An 18542-nucleotide genomic window follows, 5' to 3' on the forward strand; every position below is an offset into this window, starting at 1 on the left:
CTTAGCTTGACTAGACTCGGGCTTTGTATGTCGATCTTGTGAGGACCGGTTCTTGATTGTCTTGGGATCGTGACTTCTGGGTGGTGATCACTGAACAATATTCTTGGACTTGCTTAGGTTCCAGAGTTTGAAGAGCGAAGAAGAGATTACAAGGCAGGAGGTCGTCAGGGGTGGTGACCTCGACTACCTTGGAGGTTTCCCTAGTCATGATCTGCAGGCCTCTTTTTTTCTTGATCCTGAGGATGCGGTGGACCTCATTCCAGAACCGAGCCTGAGACTTGGACTGCCCTGTTTTGTTCGAACAAACAAGAGCCATGTCTATGAGCTAGAGCAGGGAGGGAGTGGGGCCCAAGGATGGAGGGCAGCTTGGGTTCTTGTCTTATAGGTTGGAGGCCTTTGTCTCAAATCAAGCTGTTGCCCCGAGTTCCTTTGTGAGGTCCGGGTGTTCAGTTGACTCGAGGTTGGCTCAAGATAGTACTCTTAGGGAAGACCTTTGAGTACCAGGGCTCGAGGTGCTTGCTTGGTGTCGGGGAAGCGACAAAGGAAGAAGCTGGTTCGTGACTTCGCTTGAGTTTGGATCCGAGAGGGACCTGCAAAGATAGTGTGTGTACACCTTTAGGGTTAGTCGTCCGGGTGACTTGGGGGTCAGCCCGAGCTCAGTCAATGGGTTCGACCTAAGGAGGCCCCACGAGCTTGTGTTTGTGAGTGACGAGGCAGGATCTTGTCTCTCACAAGTAGAAGCTGTGTTCTAGGAGGCAAGACGGAACAATCGACCCGCCTGTGCTCGAGGTGGAATAGAGGTACTGTGGAAAGCTAATGCATGGAGCATGTAGGGTTTGGCCCAAGAGGGCCTGGCCCTAGATGTAAGCTCAAGGCAACATGAGGGCTGCCCCGAGGTGTGGTTCAAGTGGATTGACCACGAGCCTTTGAGTGTGTGTGAGGTGAAAACCTTAGGACCTTTGCCTCTGTGTACCGACTCTCCAAGTGCGGAGACTCAGAGTAGTGAAGGAGCCTAGGGGTGTCTTGCAGCGAGCCTCAGGAGCGATGACAACTTGCTTGCCTTTCGTAGGGATAGACGAGGCAGTCTTCCAGTGTACCACAACAGTATGACTGATAGGAGATTTGCCAGTAGCAGGGTGCGCGACAGCTGGAATGCTACCCATGCAAGGGGCCTTGACGGAGAGTCCACCAAGGCAAGAAAGCAGGGAGGCAGGGACCTATATGTCCCTTCTCACACCAATCCAGGTGAGAACATGGGAGCTAGATCATGAGTCCTGACTCAGAAGGAGAGTAGGGAAGGAGGATGGAGCGACTCGCTTCCCTGAGACAGCCACGATGCAGAGATAAGGAAGTCCCCGACCCAAATGAACATGTTGAACAACCCCGGTGCCATAGAAAAAGGTGCAGAAAGAAAAAAGGAAATTGATCAAACAAGGGCGAACCGACTAAGGAGTAGTAAGTCCCCAGTGGAGTCACCAAGCTGGTTAGGTGCCTCTATGTTGCCCTCCGGATCTAGGTGATTTGGAGGCACGTGTCTCAGGTTTCTGGTGAACTCAGGATTTGAGATCGCTCTCATGGCACCTTGCTCGAGGGCAAGGGTAGGTATAATAACCAATGAGAGAGGAATTTTAGGTGGGTTTAGGACTTACTCGGGCTGGCTCACGTGGATGCCCTCTTAGATCACGAAGAAAGCCCCCCAGCTGCTTGAGCTGGTTTGGAATAGCCTCCCTTAAACTGCAATCATGTTGTTTTTTGGCACAACACTTTTATGGTTAATTTATAAGACGAGTGGGTTGAAGGGGCCCACCCTCGTCTTAGGGTAAAGCACGTTCACATGAGGAGGCGATGAAGTGCAAGGCTCGGTGAAAGATAGAAAAGAGAAGAGAGCTTGACGTAGGGGGGAGACTAGCATGACAACCAGATATCACCGACTCGGAGTGGTAGCAAGACGGGCATGGTTCTTAGGATCAGCACAACGACAATACTACTCAAAACCAATGTCGACGCGTCGATGATAGGCTAGGTCTACCCTCAGTCAAGTGAGAGGAGAAAGAGGTGGAAAGGAGAGAGCAAGACGACAAAGAGAAAAGGGAAGTCCGGACGTCAATAGGCATCGTGGTGGGCAATGCAAGGAGACGACACATCCCTTGTGGACGGTGCCAGCTCCTGACGAGGCACACGACGATTGCTTCTCCTAGGTCGAACAACGATAGGCGCGGGACATAGGGAGAATGGGGTGAGCACCAGTTGCGAGGAGGAAGCTTGCAGATGGCAATAGTTGTTGCTAAAGCCTCTAGTGGGCGGAGATAGGTATCGCCGTATCAGCTAGACGCATAGTAGAGTAAGACCCCTGGGGGCGGCAACAAGCTTCGCCGTCTGGGCTGTTCCCCAAGACGTCACAACTACGTTTATGGGCGGTGATAGGCAGCGCCATCTACAAACTTCACTCGAAGAAAGAGACAGACAAATAGAAGGGGAGGGGGACTCGTGCATGGTGCTGCCATCGCCATGCACAACCTGTGAAGCTGAGGGAGAGGAATGCACGACACTGCCACTGCCATGCGCGACCTTTTCAAGGAACTCAAACGAAGAAGAGGGAGAAGAGAGGGGAGAAGAGAGAGAGAAGAAGAAAAGAAAAAAGGAAAGAGAGAAGGTTTACCTCAATCTTAGGGGTATCGGTCAAAAGTTTTTCTCTCCTCACTCTCTCTCTTAAACGTGACACCACAATGGTAAGAACGAGAAACTTGTAGTAAGTGAAAACTTTCTCTTGTGTGTGTTTATGCCTCCGCCTATTTTTTTATTCTTGTGTACAATGATGGTACGTATATATAGAAGTATTCCCCAAATATGGGTGGATGATCAAAAGTAACCCTAATTGTTGAAAATTAAGATTAATTTGAATTCAAAGAAATTAGAAAATAGGGTGAAAAATGATAGATTTGCCCTTTCCTAAGAAGTCGTGGAATTTCAGAACAGTCCCTATGTTGCCTTAGGACTTTAGATCTGGGGTCGTTCTGGTGCATGGTTGATCGTAAGATGATCGTTTTCTTGTAGGGCTCGACATGACGATCGATTTGATACCAACTTTGAGCCGTGGATCAGGATTCGGTGCACGATCATGTGACTTGAAATTTGAGTAGATCTTGAAACTTTGGATTGATAGTGTGTTTCTTCCTTGATGTTTCTTTGTGTTTTCTTCGCTAAATCACACTAAGCATGCCACTACGATCACGGGGCACCAAATACAGCTCAATTTTGGGGCCGAATGAAGATTTTGCGAGCTTGGAATTTTGGCCAGAATCACGGATTCTAGTGACGAAATTTACAGTCTGTTCGTCGACTTCATGTGTAGAATCCGACCGTCAATCACGCACGACGTTCGTGTTAGAGATGGCTCGAGTGTTTGTGCCCACAATGAAATTGGCCTTGCGTCGATCGGGCTCGCAAGCAGCATGATTTGGCTACTTGGGTGAGGAACGATGCTGCTGATTTTCCTGCACTTTCTTCACGGATCAGCAATTTATCTTTAGCTTTTCTTCATGCTCGGGTGTCGCCATGGGATGTGCCATATATTGAATCGCTCGTCGTGACCAGACGAACATGCGCACCAACTTTGAGCACGATCTGACTTAGGGCGAATGAGATATGAGTGTCAAAAGTTGTTGATCGTGACTGTCACTTCAATGGTGTAGTGTTGCAGTGTGGCCGCACGGGAATAGCGTGTGGCTTCTCCTGGTTTACTCTTCCGCCTATAACTTCTTCTTGGAATGTCTGTTTGTGTTGAAACTTGACCCTTAAGGGTTTTCAATCATGCCGGATCCAATGGTGGTAGTCCCACAACATTTTGAGATGCTAAAAATTTAGCTCTAGTTATAGGGGCCGTTTCAAGGTACAAGATGTCGATTCTGTAAGCATTGTTTCTCAGTCTGCAGTACTTCAGACATGTCGAAATGCGACGAACTTGGTAAGAGACTCTTGAGACACCTCATGAAGATCTTGGCAAGTTCTGGGGCTGTTCTGAGACTTTTCAAATTTCCACTACTTGCTAAGCCTTTATTTAACGGGGGCCCCATGTTGATCAAAAATATATTCCAATAGCCATTATTGAGCAGAAGCTACAAAGATTTGTGTATGAACTGTAGTCATATAAGCGATAGTAGCAAGATTTTTTACAAAGTCGATGCCGTACTACTGATTGTAACCTTTTGGCACCAAGTGGGCTTTGTATCGTTTTAGACTACAATCAGCGTTGGTTTTAATTTTATATACTAGTTAGGTTCCTCGATCTCACCCTTCGGATCCTTGAGGGATAGGGCCGCTCACGTTTTGGATTTCGAGGAAGACCCGGGACATTCATGAGATTGCTTTCTCAGGAACCTCGTGCGAAAATGGGGGCAGGTGTTACCAATCGGTGAGAGAGGAATTTAAAAGGTGGGTTCAGGACTTACTCGAGCTGACTCGCATGGGCACCCTCTTAGATCAAGAAAGAAAGTCCCCCCAGTAATGAAACTGGTTTGGAATCGCCTCCCTTGGCTCGTATTCATCTTATTTTCTACTTTATGCAATCACACACATATATGCCAAAGGTTATGGGCCAGGTGGGTCATGCCTCACCCCTTTCCTCTTTTATGAACGTATGCAAGCATGTGTATTCAAAATGAAGAAAGAAAGACATGGGGAGAGAAGTATTCGACCAAACGAGAAGGTCAGGGCAGTGATTAGGCTGGTGGATAGTAGAGATAACGTGGTGCTGAAATGGGCTCGATAACTGAGACTGGCTCACGGGTTCGCTACTAGACATTATTGCCAATATCGACTAGCTAGGCACAATGGTCGGTTTGTCGTGGTAGTAAAGTAGGCCAAGTGAAGCTAGCGCAACAACATTACGGTTAGACGAAAGGACTGCCATGAGATGCTAACCTCAATATCTCTTTGTCAAACAAAAGAGCAGCAGAGGAATGATTAAAGAGAAGAAGGGGATAGACAGAAGGAGAGAGAAGAAGGAAGCGGAGATGCAGTTGGCGCTAGCTATCGTCAATTGTTTCAAGAGATGGGAGAGAGAGGAAGCAGTCGACTCTAGGCTTCACCGATTGTGTCAAATGAGAAGTGAGGAAGGGAGCCAAACGACTCTTAGTCTCGCCAACTGAAAAAAGAAGAGAGAGAAAATCAGTTGGTGCTAGGTCTCGCCGACTGATAGAAGAAGAGGGAGAAGACCAATTGACGTTAGACCTCGCTGACTAATAGAGAGAGAAAAGACATCCAACACTAGGCCTCATCGACTGGTAGAAGAAGAGAGAGAAAACCAACCAATGCTAGGTCTCACTGATTGATAGAGAAAGAGAGAGAAGATCAACCGACGCTAGGCCTCGTTGATTGGAAGAGAGAAAAAACGATCGACGCTAGGCCTCGTCAACTGGTAGAGAGAAAAGACAATCAACGCTAGGCTTCACTGACTTGTAGAAGAAGAGAGAAAAAGCCAACTGATGCGAAGTCTCGTCAGTTGATAAAAGAAGAGAGAGAAGGTCAACAGGCACTAGGCCATGCCGACTGATAGAAGAAGAGAGAGAAAACCAATTCACGCTAGATCTTATCGACTGATAAATGAAGAGAGAGAAAGCCAACTGACGTTAACTCTCACCAGTTGACAGAAGAGGAGATAGAAGGCCAATCGGCACTAAGCCTCGCTAATTGGTAGAAGAAGAGAAGAGAGAGAAAGAGAGAGAAGAGAGAGAAAGAGAGAGAAGAGAGAGAAAGAGAGAGAGCGAAGAGAGAGAGAGAAGAGAGAGAAAGAGAGTGAGAAAAGAGAGAGAGAGAAGAGAGAAAGAGAGAGAAAGAGAGAAGAGCGAGAAGAGAGAAGAGATAAGAGAGAAAGAGAGAAGAGAGAAGAGAGAAGAGAGAAAGAGAGAAGAAAGGGAGAAAAGAGAGAAGAGAGTGAGAAGAGAGAAAGAGAAAGAAGAGAGAGAAAGAGAGAAAAGAGAGAGAAGCGAGAGAAGCGAGAGAAAGAGAGGAGTGAGAAGAGAGAGAAAGTTACATGCTTGAAGGGTATCGACCCTTTTTATCTCTCTCCTCTCCCTCCTTTCGAGACGTACTCACAGGCTCAAGCAAGGGATCAAAATTTTTATTGAATCTTCAAAGAATCCACTCAAGACCGAGAGGTGGTGGAGGGTCTAGGTGTTTTTTCTTTTTTTTTACAATAAGGCAGTGCTTGTTTATATAGAGTTGTGCCCAAACATTAGTGGCTTGATCAAAATTAGACCTAATTGCTGAAAATTAAGATTTAATTGAATTAAAATAAATTCTAAAAATGGTTGCAAAAGGACTATTTTACCCTTGCTTAACAATTTGTGGAATTTCAAAACAGTCCTTATAGCTGCCTGAGAACTTGCATGATCTTTCGTGGCTGACCCGAGGTTGTTCTGATGCCCGTTTGATCGAAAGGTTAGTGTTTTTCTTGTAGGGCTGCACATGGCGATCGTTTTGATACCAACTTTGAACCATGAATCTTAAATCATGTTTTTGAATCATGATCACGAGACTTGAAATTTTGTTGAATCTTATGATCGCTAGTGCGATCTTTCCTTAATGTTTTTTTGTGATTTCTTCATCGTAGCGCACTAAGTATGTCATCACGATCGGGTGGCAACAATCAGAACACGATTTGGAGCCCGAACGAAGATTTCACAACTTGAGTTTTGGCCGGAATCAAGAATCTGGAGGCAAAAATTTTAGTAACTTCGTCGGCTTCATGCATGAAATTTGATCGTCCATCATGTACGTGCTTCAATCTAATGATAGCCTTAAACCTTACGCACATAGTGGAATTGGTTTTACGTCGATCCATTGTGCGAGCGTCGTGATTTATTCATCGAGCGAGGCGTGTTGCTATTGAATTTTTTGCAACTTCTTCACGGATCTGCAACTTATCTCTAGCTTTTCTCTCTGCTCGGATATCATCTCGGGGTGTGCCACATATCGAATTATTCATCTTAATGAGACGAATACCTTCACCAAATTTGAGAGTAATTTGATTTGGAACAAGTGTGTTACGAGCCTCGATAGTGATTGCATGTGACTTTAAAAATAGCCACCTTTAATGGTGTTTTGGTGCATTGAGGCTATACAGGAATAGTGTGCAACCTCTCTTGTTTCAATGTTTTGCTCATATCTTTGTTCTGGAGTGTCTGATCAAGTTGAAACTTGTCCCATAGGGGTTTTCGACCGTGCCGGATCCCATGGTGGTGGTCCCACAATGATTTGAGACACAAAAAACATAGCTCTAGTTATAGGGTCCGTTTTAGGGTGCTAGAAGCCAACTTTACGAAACTGTTTCTTTGTGTTCATCGATTGAGACTGTCAAGAATTTTTGAGCCATTATGAGATTGTCAGGAATTTTCGACTGTTTTGCCGGCTTTATTGACCTGCTTCCTACCAGGAACCAAGGTGATGAAAAATACGTTCAAACATATACCCATTGACAACTTACATCAATTTTTCCTTTCGAAAGAGATGTCATGTTCCAAGCATGAATGCACTCGAGAGAATTCAACTCATCACTCATTGCTTGTTGCCACTCAGGTTGACTTGCTGCTTCTTTATATGTCTGAGGTTTAGAAAAAGAATGAACAGAGGCAAGGAATGCTTGGTGCTGAGATAAGAAGGTTTCATAGTCAGCTAGTTGGGGAGGTGGAATAGATACCAAAGTGCTCCATCTAAGAGCAGAGAGCGGTAGAGGATTAGCAAGTGTAAGGTTCTGATCAGGGCTGTCAGTATGAGATGGTGGAGTTTCTTCCTGGACTTCAGAAGGAGGGACATGGTCGTGTTGTATGTCATCTTTGACGTGCTTGCACTTCCCACACAAACAAGGAGAGGGCCAGCAATAGCTTGGTCCTGTGAATGCATACGACACCGGCAACTCAAAGTTGTGCCATAAAATAGAGCCTTAAGCCATACGACCTGGGTATAGTGCCATCGCACCAAGGAAGGTCCTTACAATTGTAGCCCTGTGCTAACAGCTCCAAAATTATACCAGACCACCACCATCGTATTCAGAATGTTGAAAACTCTCGAGGACTAAATTTGGGCTCAACTGGACCACCCGAAAAGGGTCCACGCCCTTGTGGCATCGTAACAAGTGGGTTTCACACTAGCACAGTGCGGCTTCACCAAATCAGTCCCCAAGCATGGCGACTGCGACATCGTGTTTCGTTAGCAACTTCAAGGACCCATGGCGCCTTTCGCAGAAACCAGGAAAAGCCTAGATCTAGATATGTTCTTGGTCATGTCAGCCTCGTCATTTTGACCTAAGGCATGCACTATGGCATGACCTAAAGTCAAATTTCTCTTGGAAAGAAGGTGTGAGTAAAACCAAAAAAACCTGGGGTTAAGAAGAAGAATCCTTAAATCCAATGAAGCACAGCTCGACATCCACGCATCGAATCACCACGGGGATGAGCTCAATGCAACCAGCTCGCAAAGAACTGCAAACTGGTAAAAATCTTGCATTAAATCCAAGGTCTGATGGATGCAAGTCTCCACGTCATAGAATAAGTAAATCTGTTCAGATGCCGTAATCCCTCTTTCTGGTGACCTCCCAAATTAGGCAAACAAGCAAACCAGGACAAAATTAGCCCAAACTTGGTGTAAAATGGCTGTGACTGTCTCCTCTCTCATTTGCAAGTAGAGCCAGGAGCTAAAGCATCGCAAGTCGAACCGCATTGGTGAACAAAGTTCACGAATCTAAAAGTCTCACGAATCTGGATGGATTTCCACCCCGTGGGAAAAAGACCACCCCATAATGATTAAAGGGCATCAAAATGCTCAGAATTGGAAAGACATTGAAGATATGCTGACAAATCATCTAAAAAATTGCCACAAGCAGCAGAAAAAGCTTCTAAGATCTGGCCAAGGCGAAATGACCTCCATGCAGGGATGGTTTTGTCATTAGCAAAAACGTCTCGAGGACATTTTGGTCATTACGCCTAATTTCACGATTTATTCCTAATTTCTTAAATTGTAATTAAGTTTTGTTTTTGAGCGTTCACCCTCTATTATACACATGCTTAAGTGTATAGTGTAGAAAAATCTTTTCGATGGGAGGAGGGATTATTGTGCATTATCCAAACTTCTATCTCCGATGCAAATAAAGAGAGAGAGGTTCGCGACCTAGGTCCACAGGTCCCAAAATGCATGTGGACTACGGAAGCCGTAGGACAATAAGTACTGATCTAAAGTGAAAATTCCAACAATATCAGAATGTCCCGAGAACGTGAAAGAACGTGGTTAAGGATCTCTTAAAAGCACCTTCCAAGTTTCGTCACAATCTGATGAGTTTTGGGCAATGCAGATGATAAAACAATTTCAGGAAATCTTGCCTCTATCATGCTGAAAATGAGCTTTGAACTATAACACCATTATCGAAGCATCAAATAGTCTCCAGACCATCGTAATTGGATTCAGAATGGTCGAAAACACTTGAGTACCAATTTTCGACGCATTTCGATGCTTCTAAAACAAATAATGGTCAACTTACCCAAAACAGGTAGGTCATACACTATTATGGTGTGCCCTCGGCTAACCATTTTCCATTAATGGAAACTGTGCATCATCAAAACTTCATAAGGTCATATCTTCTTCATCTTGGGTCAGATCGAGCCCAAATTTTGGGAGCACATTCGTCTCGTCGACCCGGTTGATTAGATATATGACACACATGATGACATGGCTCGAGCTAGGAGAAATTGAAGAGAGAATTTCTATGGAAAAACTTAAAAGTTATAGGAAAATTCCAGCCACGTGTCTTGACGATCAAACTCCCACATCACGACGCTTGGATATCGGATCGACCTCATACCAGGCCCATTACGAGCACGAGGTCTGAGGCTTCTTCTGAGTCAAACCTTGCATGTGATGGACGATTGAATTTGACACATGATGAGTCTAAAGTTTCTGCAATTCTGGCCATCGGAATCCAAATGCCGACCAAAGTTTTCCAATTTGGAAAACGGTCATCCGGGCATCAAATCGAGCCGTTCTTTTTGCAGAACAATCGTGAAAACTTGCTTGTTAAGCTACAATCAAGAAATCAACGAAAAAAATCAAGAAATGGGTTGAATCTTAAAAGAAAGATTGCACGTTTTTTCATAGTATTGCCATGTCATGATTATGGTTCGAAATTCATATCCATGGCTTGAAATTGATACCAAAATGATTGTCTTCTTGAGCTCATCAAGAAAACGATAATATTTCAGCTGGAAGGTGACCGGAAAAACCCCGAATTGGCCATAGAAAGTTCGCACGATTGAACGGCCATCATAGGGACTGATTTGGAATTACATAGATTGTTGGTACATGGGCAAAATCATCTTTTTTCCCTATTTTCTTAGATTTTCTTTAATTCTTTTAATACCTAATTATCATCAATTAGGTTAAGTTTTAGTCATCCACCCATGTTTGGGCCCCACTTTAATATAAAAAACGTACCATCTCAATGTAAAGGACCCCCTTTTTTGGATGAATAAAAATTTTATTTTTACTTGAGCATTGGGTCACGGCTTGAGAGAGAGAGAGAGGAGAGAGAAAATTCTGATGGGTACCTTACATAACTTTCTCTCTCCTCTTCTCTCTCTTCTTTTTCCCTCATCCTCTTTCTCTTCTCCTTTCCCTTCTCTCTCTTCTCTCTTCTCTTCTCTCTTCTCTTCTTTCTCTTCTTCTCTCTTCTCTCTCTCTTCTTTCTTTTTCCTTCTCTTTCTGACACAGACGGTAGTGCCAGCCGCCGCATATGTCAAAACTCTCTCTCTTTTTCTTCATAAATGGTAAAAATCCACTGTTTGTGTATCTCTTCTCTCTCTTCTTTCCCGCTCTTTCTCTTTCTTTAACACAAACGGTAGCGCCAGCCGTTTATGTTAATTCTCACTTTCTCTCTCTTCATAAGCGGAAGCGAGCTGCCATCTGTGTCTCTATCTCTTCTCTTTCTCTCTCCTCTCTTTCGTTCTCTATCTCTCCCTCTACACAAGGGTACCGATGTGGGCCTACCTTTTTTGGTGGGCCTCGTCGGGGTTCCTGTGACCTCTTTGTCTCTCTTCTATCACAGGGGCAGTTACGTGGGCCTACCCTTTTTTACGGGCTTTGTTGTTGTCCTTGTATTCTCTCTTCTTCTTTCTCTCTTTATTTTCTCTCTTTTCATAGACGATTGTCAGGCTGCCATCTATGTTCTTTCTCTCTATCCCTTCTTCATAGACGGCAGGCAAGCTACTGTCCGCATTCTCTCTCTCTCCCTTCTTTACAGACAACAGGTAAGCCACCATATGTGTTCCTTTTCTCTCTCCCCTCTTCACAGATGGCAGGCAAGCCACCGTTCGTTTTCTCTCTCTTTTCTTCACAGATGGAAAGCAAGTCATCATATGTGTTCTCTCTCTCTCTCTTCTCTGCACATATGGCAGCCAAGCTGCTATCTGTGCTCTCCTCTTCCTTATTTCCTTTTTCTCTTTTCTTCTTTCCTTTTTTTGTTCTCTCTTTGTTCCTCCTTCTTCTCCCTTCTTTCCTCTTACTTCTCCTTTCTTTCCTGTTTCTTCTCTCCTTTTTCCTCGCTCTTCTTTCTCCCCTTCTTTCCTTCTTCTCTTCTCTTCTTCTTTCCTTTCTTTCTCCATTCACTATAATCTCTCTCTCTCTCTCTTTCCTCTTACAGGGGCAACGACGTGGGCCTATCCTTTTTGGTGGGTCTCATTTCCATCATTGCATCCTCTCCCCCTTTTCCCTCTTCTTTTCTTCCCTCTTCACTGACAGTAGTAAGTCACCGTCTATGTTCCCTCTTCATAGGTGACTGTAAACTGCCGTCTGTGTTCTTTCCTTCTCTTTCCTCTTCGCAGACGGCAGTAAGCCACAATCTGTGTATTTTCCTCTCTCTATTTTATTCTTTTCGTTTTCTCTTTCTTCTAATGAATTTTCATTATCTAACCCTTTTATTCTCTCACCCCCGTATTGTAAAAATATGTATTGACAATCCTTTGTCAAGGGGATGCCGGAAGGCTGTTGAATTGATGCGATTTTGACCACGTTATGTTCTGTTTTTCTTTGAGTACACACACCTGTGTGCACTCACCCAATGACAAAGTCCCTCAAACCCACTTGTCTTCTAATCTAATGTGTGTGTGTGATAGCAGGAAAGGAAGAAATAGCCCAAAGGAGGTGATTTCAAACCGGCCATAAGTCCGAAGGGCATTTTGACGTGATCTAAGAGGGAGCCCATGGGAGTTAGCCCAAGTGAGTCACGGACCCAAGTGAGGTAAGTCCCACCTCACACCTTAATTCCTCTCTCACCAGTTGGTAATCCTACCCGTGTCCTCTTGACACGATTCTTGAGAGAGCGGTCTTAGGTCTCGGGTCCATATCGAACCCGGAGCCTAGACATCAGGTAAACCCGACTCGAGGGTGAGATTGAGGCATCTAACCAGCTTGACGACTACACTGGGGAAACACTACCCCATAGTCGGATCATCCTTGTTTGGCTTGCTTCTTCTATTTTCTGTTCACTCTTCACACACATGTCTTCGAGTTTGTGTAACCCTTTCATCCGAGTCGGGGACTTTCTGATCCTTGCACTCTTGAGCCCGCTTAGGAAGCAGGTCCCACAAACCTCGTTCCAGAACATCCTTCTGAGCGTTGACCCTGTGTCACGCTCTCAGGTCATGACCTGTGTTGGTGTGAGGAGGGACCCATAAGTCTCTCACTCCCCATTTCCTAGCCTTGGTGGACCTTCCATCAAAGCACGTTGCGTGGGTGGCCCTTTAACCACCTCACACAGCATGCACCTTGTACTAGCAAGTCACTTGCCGGTCCTACTGCTCGAGGCAGCCGAAAGGCAACCCCTTCCCTTCCTGTGCAAGGCAATCCAACTACCAATTTTTTTGAGGGTCACTGAAAGGCAACCCCCGATCTTCTACCACATCGAGCCCCTTGCAATAAGATGCTCGACACATGGATAAGGAGGTCCTAAGGCCCCCATCTCTCACATAGGCATCATGGCTCGTGGTCCACCCACTAGAGCTACACTTCGGGGCATTCCTGAGCTTACCCCGAACCACTATCCGGGCTCGGTTCCTCTTAGACCTGACCCTGTATACTTGATGCATACATACCGCACTACTCGGGGAAGTTCTTTTATTGTACTTAGCTAAGTACTCAAGAGAGGACCCCCTCGTTGTCCCTTTCAGCATATCCCTACTCAATCTGTGAGGGGTGGTCATAAAGCCACTCACTCACAAACTCATGGTCGCAGCCCTCGGTCTCAGCCTCCTAAGGCCCAATCCATTGCTCAAGCCCGTATTGACCCTCAGGTCACTCAGAACCCTTCTGCAAGTGGTGCACACGTGCCACCCCAAAGGACGACTCCAAGCTCCCGAACAAAAGGTCAATGGTACATGTCTCCTTCTCCTCCGATGAACTGCTCCAGACTTGATACTTGAAGGCTTTTCCTAAGAGTAACATCTTTAGGAACCCACTTCACACTGACTCTATTCTTAGTGCCCATAAAAGAGCTCGAGGCAAGGTTCCCATGGGGGATGAAGTCTTCCATCCCCCGTCTCTCCCCTGGCTAAGACCGAAGTCCAAGCTGACTCTTGTCCCAAGCCCTCATTCTCTATCACACCTCATGGAGACAACTCATTCGTGTTTGAAGAAAGCGGACCTTTAACAATCACGGTCCCAGTCTCAGTTCTGGAGGGAAGTACACCAGAACTTGAGAGCCAAATATGACTGAGGCCTATGAATAGTCTCAAGAGAGGAAGTCAAGGCATACGGGGCAAGCAAGCCCTCTGACCCTTTAATCAAGAATCCCTTGTATCCACTACGGGCTGCAACAGAGCTTGAAATAGAAGAATCCTGCATGGTTGTTCACGTCGTAGGATATGACCCAATTGTGCAGCACTTGTGGTCCCAAGACCTTCGAGATCCGGTCCTGATCAAGTCAGCATATAAGGCTCGAGCTCAGTCGGTGCATCCTTTTCTGAACGACTTGTCGCACCCAGTCTGGCGTATGCAGCAAACCCCATCAGTACAAGAGACCAATCTTCTTGAGGAAATTGTCAGCGTAATGGTCATTAACAAACCCAATGACGAATAAGAAGACCATATGAATCGGTTCCAGGACATGACTCAAAAGATGATGGAGAAAACTGACTTGATAGAGTGTCACGACCCCACCTCTGCCCCTTGCCGTTCACGCTAGAGGGCGATGGATTGAGGGTCCGTGATCCAAAGGTAATGAATTCCACTCAGGTCAGAGTGCGCTCATTGATTTAGGAAAGTGGTAATCAAAGCAAACCACGAAAATAAAGAAAAACTTTAAACAGAAGCATGCAAGATCTGGGCAAATTAAAATTGAAACTTATATATATATATATATATATATATATATATATATATATATATATATATATATATATATATATATATATATATATATATATATATATATATATATATATATATATATATGTATATATATATTAACTAACTCACTATCTAAGTCACCTACTCCTGAAGTAGAGACCCTATACATCAGGCCAAGCCAATCCCATTTTTTATGACCACTACCATCCCTCATGAGGGAAGGCAATGAAAAGTGGGTGTCCCTATTTGAATGTATTTTTCAGCACCTTGGTCCCTGATAGGAAGCAAGTCAATAAAACCTACAAAACAGTGGAAATTCCCTACAGTCTCAGAATGGCCCCATAATTGGTAAAGATCTTCATCAGCAGTTCAAAAGACTACCTGCCAAGTTTCATCATGGTTAAACATGTCTAAGGTAGTGAACACAAAGAAACAATTTCAGCAAAATCGATCTCTAGCACCCTGAAATGGACCCTGTAACTAAAGCCATACTTTTGGTGCATCAAATAGTGGTGGGACCACCGTCATTAGATCCGGCATGGTCGAAAAGCCTTATGGGTCAAGTTTTGGATTAATCAGGCACTCCAAGACAAAGTTATGAGTAAAATACCAAAAAGCAGTAGGTCGCACACTATTCCCGTGTCAATCAAAACACCATTAAAGGTAGTTGTTTTTATAGTCATGGGCAGTCACTTTCAGGGCCTATAAATCACTCGTTCTTGCTTCCAAATTTTGTGAGCGTGTTCGCCTCATCAAGACGAGCGTTTTGATGTGTGGTACGCCCTGTGACGACGCCCTAGCAGTGAGAAAATCTCAATGAAAGTCGATGATCCATGAAGGACGTCGCAGGAAATTCAGTGTGTAGCCAAATCACGATGCTCGCATACCCGATTGACACGAAACCAATTGCATTATGTGCGTGAAGTCTAAGGCTATCTCTTGTGCAAACCTCGCATACGATGAACGGTTGGATTTCACAAATGAAGGCATCAAAGCTACTATAAATTTTGGCTGCCGAGTATTAATATTCTGGCCAAAAACTCAAGACGATAAAATCTTCATCCGGACATGAAATCAAGTTACGTTCATTGCAACGTGATCGTGACGACATGCTCAGTATGATTCAGCGAAGAAGTCACGAAGAAACATCAAGAAATGAGCACACAATCGATCCAATGTTTTCAAGATTCATCCAAGATTTAAGTCTCATAATCATGGCTAAAAAACATAATTCATGGCTTGAAGTTGGTATCAAAATGATCGCCATACCGAGCCTTACAAGAAAACAATAATCTTTCAAACGGCCATCAAAACAACCTCGGGTTAGCCACGGAAGATCACGCAAGTTCTCGGGCAGCAATAGGGACTGTTTTAGAATTCCACACATTGTTAGGCATGGGCAAAACAATCCTTTTGCACCCATTTTTAATTAAATTGTAAGTATCTTCAATTCTAGGTAGTTTTTGGGCGTGCACCCATGTTTTAGCCCAATTCTATATAAACAAGCCATGCCTCATTGTACAAAGGACGGATTCATTCTTCTTGGATCAATCAATAAAACTTTGATTTTTGCTTTAGCTAGTGGGTATGTCTTGGAGAGAGAGAGAAGAGAGAGAAGAAAAGGGTCGATACCTTCAGGTAGGTAACTTTCTCTCTCCTCCCCTCTTTCTCTATCTCTCTTCTAATGCAGTCGATGAAGCCTAGCGCCAGCTGGATTTCTCTCTCCCTTTCTCTTCTAATGCAGTCGGTGTAGCCCAGTGTCGATTGCATTTCTCTCTCCTCTCTTCTATCACAGTCAGTGAGCATAACGTCGACTAGATTTCTCTCTCTTCTGATCTCTATCTCTCTTTTCTCTCTCCTCTTCTTTCATTCCCAATACCAAGTGGAGTTTTCTCTCTCCTCTTCTTTCATTCCCAATGTCGGGTGGATTTTCTTTCTCCTCTCTTCTGTTACAGCCAACGAATCTAGCACCGGCTAGATTTCTCTCTCTTCTCTTCTATTACAGTGAGCAAAGCCTAACATCGGCTAGATTTCTCTCTCTTCACTTCTGTTACAGTTGGTGTAGCCTAGTGCCAACTAGATGTTTCTCTCTTCTCTTTCGATGTAGTCGGCGAAGCCTAGCATTGATTGGATTTTTCTCTCTTCTCTTCTGTTACAGTCGGTGAAGCTTAACGTCAACTGGATTTTTTTCTCTCTCTCATATGTTGCAGTTGGCGAAGCCTAACGCTAGCTCGATCTCTGTCCCTTACTTCTCTCCCATCACAACCGGCACCGACTACATTTTCTCTTTCTTCTTTTTTGACACAGTCCATGAAGCCTAGCACCAACTGCATTTTCTCTCTCTTCTCTTCTAACACAGTCGATAAAGCCTAGCACCGATTACGTTTCTTCCCTCTTCTCTTCTGACATAGTTGGTGAAGCCTAACAGTGATTGCATTTTCTCTCTCTTCTCTTGACACAATCGGTAAAGCCCAACATCGACTGCATTTTCTCTCTCTTCTTCGAACACAGTCGGTGAAGCCTAACATCAACTGCATTTTCTCTCTCTTCTTTTAGAATAGTCGACGAAGCTTAGCATCGACTGCGTCTTATATCTCTCCTCCTCTGAATGACACTGTCGGTAAAGCCTTTCGTCGACTGTGTTTTCTCTCTCTTCCTTCTAACACCATCGACAATGCATAAAGTTGACTGCATTTGTCTTTCCTCTCTCTCTCTTTCATCCTCTCGTCTTTCATACTCCTCGCTTCCTTTCTTCTCCCTCCTTCTTTCTATTCCCTTTTTCTCTTATTTCATTTCTTATTCTTCCCTCATAACCATTATTCTACTACTCTTTCGTTCGACTATGGGGATTGGGGTTAGCCTCTCATGGTAGCCTTATCATCTAGCCGTAATGTTCTTGTGACAGGATTACTTGGCTTGCTTTATTGCCATGATAGACTGACCATCGTGCCTCGCTAGTTGGTATTGGTAATGACGTCTAGTAGTAATCTTGTGAGCCAGTCTTAGTTATCGAGCCCGTTTTGCTACCACGTCAGGCCAATTATTTAGTAGCTTAGTCACCGCCGGATCCTCTAGCTCAGTCAAATTCTTCTCTCCCTCATCTTTCTTCTCTTCTTCTCTTTGAATGCTCATGCTTGTGTATGTTCATCAAAGAGGAAAAGGGTGAGGTCTGACCCACCTGTCTTATAACCTTTGCCATATATGTGTGTGATTGCAAAAAACAGAAGAATATAAGCCAAGGGAGGCGATTCCGATCCAGTTTTTTTACTAGGGGGCTTTCTTCGTGATCTAAGAGGGCACCCACGCGAGCTAGCCCGAGTAAGTCTTGAACTCACCTTAAATTCTTCTCTCACCGGTTGGTAATACTTGCGCCGACTCTCGAACGAGGTTCCCAAGAGAGCGTTCTTAGAAACGTATCGGGTCTCCCCTTGAAACCCGAGACGAGTGCCGCCCAATCCCTAAAAGGATCTGGAGGGCCAGATAAAGGCACCTAACCAGCTTGGCGGCTTCATTGGGGACTTACCACCCCTTAATCGGGACGTTCTTGTTTGGCTAGTTTCTTCTTTTATTATATTCTTTCATTATCTTTTCACATTTTTTTTATGGCTTGCAAGTTCTTTAACCCATTTATCTGGATGGGGGATTTCTTATCCCCGCATTGGAGAGTGTCCCTAGGGAACAAGTCCTTCAACTTTGTTCCAATCTATCCTCTTGAACAAAGACTCCTTTGGTTAGGTGCCTCGATCTTGTCCTTCAGATCCTTGGGGGATCAGGTGGCACGCATCTTAGGTATCTGGGAAGACCCGGGATGTTTGTGAGATCGCTCTCTCGAGAACCTCATTCGAAAACAGTGGCAAGTATTACCAACTAGTGAGAGAGGAATTTAAAAGGTGGGTTCGAGACTTACTCGGGCTGACTCGCGTAGGTGCCCGCTTAAATCACGAAGAAAGCCCCCCAGTAATAAAAATGGTTCGGAATCACTTCCCTTGACTTGTATTCCTCTTATTTTCTGCTTTTCTACAATCACAAACATATATGGTAAAGGTTGTGGGATAGGTGGGACAGACCTTACCCTTTTCCTCTTTGATGAGCGTACACAAGCATGCGCATTAAAGAAGAAAAAAGATAGACGAAGAGAGAGAAGAATTCGACCAAGC

The sequence above is a fragment of the Amborella trichopoda genome, chromosome 5, assembly GCF_054954075.1.
Source record: "Amborella trichopoda isolate Santa Cruz 75 chromosome 5, AtrichopodaSantaCruz75HAP2 v2.0, whole genome shotgun sequence".
Taxonomy (NCBI): Eukaryota; Viridiplantae; Streptophyta; class Magnoliopsida; order Amborellales; family Amborellaceae; genus Amborella; species Amborella trichopoda.